The sequence below is a fragment of the Eriocheir sinensis genome, chromosome 19 (assembly GCF_024679095.1).
Source record: "Eriocheir sinensis breed Jianghai 21 chromosome 19, ASM2467909v1, whole genome shotgun sequence".
In the NCBI taxonomy this organism is placed as follows: Eukaryota; Metazoa; Arthropoda; class Malacostraca; order Decapoda; family Varunidae; genus Eriocheir; species Eriocheir sinensis.
Genome location: NC_066527.1, coordinates 6,884,435 through 6,892,888, shown reverse-complemented (window position 1 = coordinate 6,892,888; position 8,454 = coordinate 6,884,435). Strand labels below are relative to the sequence as shown.

The following is an 8,454-nucleotide window of genomic DNA, read 5'->3' as shown; positions in this document are numbered from 1 at the left end:
GTGAACCACACGTACAGACCCCTTTGGTGCAGACTAAGAGAGAGAGAGAGAGAGAGAGAGAGAGAGAGAGAGAGATCACAGTCTACTAAAGTTATCATACGCCATACTCCATCAATTCGATTCGCTTGCTGGAAACGCAGCCTTTAAGGTTGCGTAAGCATTCATGAAGAATCAACACTATTCTTGATTCGTCTTGATTCGCCACGCTAATTTCAGTGTAATCGTTTACACCAAGCGAATCGAGTCAATTCAAATCATGACGATTCATGGCGATTCAGAATCACTGATTGATTTGTACCCATTTTTTCATCAGTCACGGAGAGTCACCCGAGGAGTTAGCACCAATTTTAAAGATCCCAAATTCAGGTTTTTTAATACTGATTTCATGCACCCAAACACTTTCCTGACGCCTACGCCTACGCCTACGCTGCCTCAGCCACAACGCTGCTATATCAGCGACAGCGAATACGTCCATTCTCGTGAAAGCCAGGCTTGGTACTGCCGTTTGAATGGTGATTCAGACTCTCAGTTGGAACTATGCTGATTCAAAATTAATCGAGTCAAATGATTCTTCATGAACTGAATCGATTCGATTGGCTTGGTGGAAACGCTGCAGCCTTAGCGTGGATGCATGGGAGGAGGAGATTTTAATATGGGTAAATATGGTAAATGTGGGGCCCAGTATATTAACATTACGTGACGACTCAACTCGAGACGATCAAACCTAAACTTCTGGCACAAATATGTTAAAAGTTATTAATGTGAATTGAAATGGAGCTTGGGGACCTCATGAATCGTCTTGACTCTACTCGACACTTGACAGTACTTGTTTGGTGTCGAGGAACGCCCCCTTATCGTCACACTGGCCCGTGGTAAGTGTGGCTGGGTCTGAATAGAAGGGGGACCATCGGGAGATGAGGGGGAGCCTAAAAGGGCCGTATTACTTATCATTTCGGCACCCAAGTTTACCTATCTATTTGCCAAGGCTTTCTTAGGAGTTTGGGGCACTTCCAGGAGTAGTTTTATGACCCTGGTGGTAGTATGACCCTTCTGCTGTACCCTGAACCTAAAGAAACACTCATCAGAACCCGATTGATCCCCTCTTTGACCTTTAGAAATAGCTGATGTGAGAAGCGAAAGTGTCTTATAATACTCGACACTTAAAAGTACTCGTTTGGTGTCGAGGACCGCACCCTTACATCACTGGCCCGTGGTAGGCGTATATAAGCTGGGTCTGAATAGAAGGGGGACCATCGGGAGAGGAGGGGGAGGTTTAGATCGGTATTATAAGACACCTTCGCTTCTCACATCAGCTATTTCTAAAGGTCAAAGAGGGGGTCAATCGGGTTCTAATGAGTGTTTCTTTAGGCTCACGGTACAGAAGGGTCAAACTGCCACCAGGATCATAAAACTACTGGAAATGCCCCAAACTCCTCTCTTTCGGCCACCTCTTTGGATTCTTTTTGGGAGCAGTGAGTAGCGGGCTTTTTTTTATTATTGCTTCCTTTATTTGTGCCTTTGAGCTGTCTCCTTTGTTGTAAAAAAAAAATACTATGCCAAATAAACTTGCCAAATAGGTAAACTTAGGTGACGAAATGTTTAGCAATACGGCCCATTAGTAATTAGTGTGGGACCCAAGGCTGGTTTTTAACAAATACTGAGTGGAATAAGATTATTGTCGTCAATCCGCCTACTGTGACAACGACCGAAACGTATAACACGTATTTATTGTATTGATTGATTGATTGATAGTTTATTGTTGCAAGTAAACAACAAAGGTGAAGGGAGGAGCATGCCATCCCAACCCCCAGGCAGTACAGAGTGTGATTATACAACTAAGGATACATGTGGAAGTAGCACCAGGAAACTAAAATGCATCTAACTTAACCTGATTTAACCTAACTAGACCTAATCTAACCTCATCTGAAATTAGCTAAATCTAACCTAACCTAACCTAACCTAACTAGACCTAATCTAACCTCATCTGAAATTAGCTAAATCTAACCTAACCTAACCTATCACCCCTCACACACCCTCGCCCCCTTGCCAAAAAATGCGATATGCTAGACTGCGCTCATAAACTTTTGACATCATTATACTTAAGTTTTAAATTTTCCGGAAGCTTTATTTACTCCATTACATTCAGACACAAAAACAACTGCCTAAATACGGCCTAAAAAGACTAAAATTAACCTATAGGCGTTTAGATTAGTAACCTGTCGCATTAGTCTCCTCCACAAATACTGATAGAGGTCGCGGAACACTTAAATATTCCCCTGACTGCTGCAAGGTGAATAGTGAATACCCACACCGAGGCGGGCTGGGAGTGGCCGCGCCCTTCCCTATGCGCCTCACATGGGAGTGGGACTCGACTCTTGTGTGGCGGGGCTTCGAGCTGCGCCACAACCTTCCGCCCCTACAACAGTTACAACACACGTGGGAGGACGACACACCTGGCTCACCTGACCTTGAGGCGTCCTGCCGTATAAGGTGAAGAAGGTGAGGTAAGAGGAATCTGCACGGAATCCTTGGCAGAACTGACCGACTGGTGGAGACTGACTGCGAGGGAGAACACTACGGGCGCCTCCTCCTCCTCCTCCACTGTTTGGGTTGAGTTTGTGACGTCATGTTATTCCCTTACTAAATATAGGTTGCCTTCTCCTCCTCCTCCTTCTGGTGTGAAAAAACTACCCCCTGCTTGTCTACATACGACTACTCACCTTTCAAGTCACTTTCATTGCTTTCTTTATTTTCTCTTACCTTAATTTTTGGAGGATGGTCTCACGTCGTCTTGCATTAGCTTGTGGGATGAGACCACGGCCGTCCTTCCTCTTTTTGTTCAATGTTCAGTCAGATTTGGGTACGTTACTCCTTACTCCTTTGATGCTACTTACTGCTTACTCCTTTGTTGCTACTGGTTACTCCTTACTCCTTTGTTGCTACTGGTTACTCCTTACTCCTTTGTTGCTACTGGTTACTCCTTACTCCTTTGTTGCTACTGGTTACTCTTTACTCCTTTGATGCTACTGGTTACTCCTTACTCCTTTGTTGCTACTGGTTACTCCTTACTCCTTTGTTGCTACTGGTTACTCCTTACTCCTTTGTTGCTACTGGTTACTCCTTACTCCTTTGTTGCTACTGGTTACTCCTTACTCCTTTGTTGCTACTGGTTACTCCTTACTCCTTTGTTGCTGCTGGTTACTCCTTACTCCTTTGTTGCTACTGGTTACTCCTTACTCCTTTGTTGCTACTGGTTACTCCTTACTCCTTTGTTGCTGCTGGTTACTCCTTACTCCTTTGTTGCTGCTGGTTACTCCTTACTCCTTTGTTGCTGCTGGTTACTCCTTACTCCTTTGTTGCTACTGGTTACTCCTTACTCCTTTGTTGCTGCTGGTTACTCCTTACTCCTTTGTTGCTACTGGTTACTCCTTACTCCTTTGTTGCTGCTGGTTACTCCTTACTCCTTTGTTGCTACTGGTTACTCCTTACTCCTTTGTTGCTGCTGGTTACTCCTTACTCCTTTGTTGCTGCTGGTTACTCCTTACTCCTTTGTTGCTACTGGTTACTCCTTACTCCTTTGTTGCTGCTGGTTACTCCTTACTCCTTTGTTGCTGCTGGTTACTCATTACTCCTTTGTTGCTACTGGTTACTCCTTACTCCTTTGTTGCTACTGGTTACTCCTTACTCATCTGTTGCTACTGGTTACTCCTTACTCCTTTGTTGCTACTGGTTACTCCTTACTCCTTTGTTGCTACTGGTTACTCCTTACTCCTTTGTTGCTACTGTTTACTCCTTACTCCTTTGATGCTACTGGTTACTCCTTACTCCTTTGTTGCTGGTGTTTACTCCTTACTCCTTTGTTGCTAGTGCTTACTCCTTACTCCTTTGTTGCTAGTGTTTACTCCTTACTCCTTTGTTGCTACTGGTTACTCCTTACTCCTTTGTTGCTACTCCTTACTCCTTTGTTGCTACTGGTTACTCCTTACTCCTTTGTTGCTACTGGTTACTCCTTACTCCTTTGTTGCTGGTGTTTACTCCTTACTCCTTTGTTGCTAGTGCTTACTCCTTACTCCTTTGTTGCTAGTGTTTACTCCTTACTCCTTTGTTGCTGCTGGTTACTCCTTACTCCTTTGTTGCTAGTGCTTACTCCTTACTCCTTTGTTGCTAGTGTTTACTCCTTACTCCTTTGTTGCTACTGGTTACTCCTTACTCCTTTGTTGCTACTGGTTACTCCTTACTCCTTTGTTGCTACTGGTTACTCCTTACTCCTTTGTTGCTACTGGTTACTCCTTACTCCTTTGTTGCTACTGGTTACTCCTTACTCCTTTGTTGCTGCTGGTTACTCCTTACTCCTTTGTTGCTACTGGTTACTCCTTACTCCTTTGTTGCTACTGGTTACTCCTTACTCCTTTGTTGCTACTAGTTACTCCTTACTCCTTTGTTGCTTCTGTTTACTCCTTACTCCTTTCTTTGCACCGGTTATCTGGGCTCCTTCGTTTTTATCATGTGGGCCACAATCTTTACTCCTTTGTTGTGGCTCAGTTATCTGGGACACAACTTCTTAATTTACTCCTTTATAGGCTCTGGTAATACAATTCTTCACTCCTTTATTGTAAACTCCTGTAAGAGCATAATTATACTTTTCATTAGCATAACCTTCTTTTTGTATCTTAATAATTGAAAGTTAACTGCATTTTTTGTTTTTCTGCTGGCCTTTTTTTTTTTTTTTTTTTTTAATCTACATATGCCTATTTTCTTTCCACTTCTTAATTAAGGCAATATTATTTTTTTTCTTTGCTATTATATATTCTTACCAGTAATTCTCTCTCTCTCTCTCTCTCTCTCTCTCTCTCTCTCTCTCTCTCTCTCTCTCTCTCTCTCTCTCTCTCTCTCTCTCAGGTGTACAGAAAAAGACCAGGTGTAAATTAGTTTTCTCAGGTATATTTGAGACACAGGTGTTTACAATGAGACACAGCGGATCTTACACTTAATCTCTATACACACACACACACACACACACACACACACACAGACAAACATATTCATTATAGTCTCATTATTCTCAACTATCAATATAAAGTTTTCGGTATGATGACTCAGCTAATTCATCGTTTTGGTCGAGTAAGATTTTATTTTCTTACAATATATAGTTTGTTCATTATTAAGAGTAGGTCACTCTCTCACACACACACACACACACACACACACACACACACACACACACACACACACAGTAACATCTATTCTCAGGTAGTTCGTATGTAAGTTAAGTGATGTACAGGTGCTCAAACTAACACCTCTAAGAAATAAAATAAAAATAAAATAAAATAAAAACACAAACTAAAACGAAAAGAGGGGAAAAAAAATCACATTGCTACCATGAGATTTTTTCCGTATTTGTACTTTTTAAAATCTTCTTCCTCTTCTTCATTTTCCTCGTCTCGCTAAAAACTATGAATTCACAAAGAGTGGAGATCGTGCGAGCGGTCCGTACACTCACCAATGTTCTGTACACACATCTACCTACGTATTATTGTTAGTAGTAGTAGCTATTCATCGGCTACATTTGATCTACCTAATGTTCTAAGCAAACTAACCACAAAGGAAGGAAGGATGCACTGAAGAGGAGGAAGAGGAAGGGGAAGGAAGGGGAGTGAGGTAGGAAAAATTGAAAGGGATGGGGAGGAGTGAGAGAGTACAGAAGGATGCATTGAAGAGGAGGAAGAGGAAGGGGAAGGAAGGAAAAAGGGAGGGGAGAAAGGTAGAAAATAATGAAATGGAGAAGGGAGGAAAGGGAATAACGGAGGGTGGAATAAAAATGAGGAGGCAAGGAAGGAAGGAAAAAGGGAGGGGAGAAAGGTAGAAAATAATGAAATGGAGAAGGGAGGAAAGGGAATAACGGAGGGTGGAATAAAAATGAGGAGGCAAGGAAGGAAGGATGGAGGGAAGAGGAAAAGAAAGGGAGAGCAGGTAGGATTGAGTAGGGAGGGAGGCTAAGGAAAGGAGAGGAAAGGAGGGAAGGGAAAGGAAAGGAAGGAAGGGAGAGGAAAGGAGGACTAACTAAAGCAGCAATAATAGTAGTTGTAAACTCTCAACTGTACGCAAGGGACGTGGCAAGTTGGAGAGCTTTCCGTAAAATATATACATGCCTTTGAACACTCATTATTTCTTAGCATAAGGTGTCTATATATTTATCTGTGTAGTATTGAGCTGGATAATCTAAGCACACCAAGACTAGAAGGGGAGGGAGGGAAAAAGAGGAAGGAAGGAGGGAGGAAGTGAAGGAAGAAAAGAAGGAGGAGACAGCTACACTAACTAAAGTAATCGCACAGCAGCAGTAATAATAGTAGTTGAAGAAGGAGGAACACTGAAGAGGAAGGGGAAGGGAGGGAAAATGGGGGATATAGCCTTGAAAAATTTAAAGGGTCTATATGGATCTGTGTAGTATTGAGCTGGATAATCTAAGCACACCAAGACTAGAAGGGGAGGAAGGGAAAGAGGGAGAGAGGAAGGAGGAGGTAAAGAAAGAGATGGGAAGGGGAATGGGGAGGAGAGAAGGAGGGAAACACTGAAAAGGAGGGAGGAAGAGGAAGGAGGAGGTAAAAGACATTGAAAGGGATGGGGAGGAGTAGGAGAGAGAAGGAAGGATACACTGAAGAGGAAGGGGAAGGGAGGGAAAAATGGGGAGTGAGGTAGGAAAAATTGAAAGGGATGGAGAGGAGTGAGAGAGTAAGGAAGGATACATTTAAGAGGAGGAAAAGGAAGGGGAAAGGAAGGGGAGTGAGGTAGGAAAAATTGAAAGAGATGGGAAGGAGTGAGAGAGAAAGGAGGGAAACACTGAAAAGGAGGGAGGAAGAGGAAGGGGAGTGAGGTAGGAAAAATTGAAAGGGATGGGGAGGAGTGAGAGGGTAAGGAAGGATGCACTGAAGAGGAGGAAGAGGAAGGGAGGGAAGGGGAGTGAGGTAGGAAAAATTGAAAGGGATGGGGAGGAATGAGAGGGTAAGGAAGGATGCACTGAAGAGGAGGAAGAGGAAGGGGAAGGAAGGGAAAAGAGGGAGGAGAGAAAAACAAAAGAATCTGAATAATAATTGTGAAACGGCTAATGCTTTCAACCCCGTCTGTTTGAAAAGTAAGCAACACACACACACACACACACACACACACACACACACACACACACACACACACACACACACACACACATTCCACAAGAGAAGAGATTATGTATATTTTCCAGTATGAATGAATGTATGAATATGTATGATGTATGTATTAAGAGTAAAAGAAAGCATACATACACACATATAGTCAGCAAGGGAGATTATGTATATTTGCCTGTATGAATGAATGTATGAATATGTATGATGTATGTATTAAAAGCAAAAGAACACATACATACATACACACACAGTCAGCAAGGGATGAGATTATGTATACTTGCATGTATGAATGAGTGTATGAATATGTATGATGTATGTATTAAAAGCAAAAGAACACATACATACACACACACACACAGTCAGCAAGGGATGAGATTATGTATACTTGCATGTATGAATGAGTGTATAAATATGTATGATGTATGTATTAAAAGCAAAAGTACACATACATACATACACACACACACACACACACACAGTCAGCAATGGATGAGATTATGTATACTTGCATGTATGAATGAGTGTATAAATATGTATGATGTCAGTATTAGGAGTGCATATCTTGGCACTCTCCACACAAACACAAACACACATACAGACTTTCCAACACAAAACTAAGATTGAAAGAACAAAACACGAAGACCAACTCCAAGATCATGTTTAAAATACTAAGCGATTTCTTCTTCTCGTCTTTCCTCGTGCGTTCAAGCAAGCACCCGCAACAACAACACGTGTGCAGTCTGTCTACTACTGCTACCGTCGCTGCTAGTGTTGCCATGCATGAACACACTCTCCCCGGCACACCTCCAGGCCAGCACATGTTACTGTATTAAGGTATTTTATGGTCACTGGTGCCAATGCAGAATTAGGTGTTTTCCTCTCCTTCCTTCCTAACCTAACCTGCCCTACTACTGTTTGGGTCACCACTTCTGTGATAGATAAGTAAATGCCAGACAGTAGGAGGCATATAGTACAGTTTTCTCTGCCTTGTTTCCCTCCACTTTTTCCTTTCTTTCCTTGTTTCCTCTCCTCCTATACCAACATAACATAATCACACTACTGTTTGGATTATAATGTCTAACTTCACATGTAGACCAGCGAATTCCAGAGGCTTAGATTACTGTTTTCCTTTCCTTCTTTCTCTCTCCTCCTTCCTCTCTTTCCTTGTTCCTTCTCCTCCTATACCAACATAACATAATCCCACCACTGTTTGGATTATAATGTCTAACTTCACATGTAGACCAGTGAATTCCAGAGGCTTAGATTACTATTTTCCTTTCTTTCTTTCTCTCTC

At 42.3% G+C, this 8,454-nt stretch overlaps 1 long non-coding RNA gene across 1 annotated transcript; it reads left to right on the top strand.

The window, feature by feature from the left end:
• The first annotated feature begins 6,637 nt into the window (after window positions 1–6,637).
• Window positions 6,638–7,203, top strand: LOC127000631 (uncharacterized). The gene is made up of 2 exons (XR_007754356.1): window positions 6,638–6,785; window positions 6,872–7,203. It is a non-coding gene; the product is annotated as an uncharacterized LOC127000631 (long non-coding RNA).
• Window positions 7,204–8,454: the final 1,251 nt, after the last annotated feature.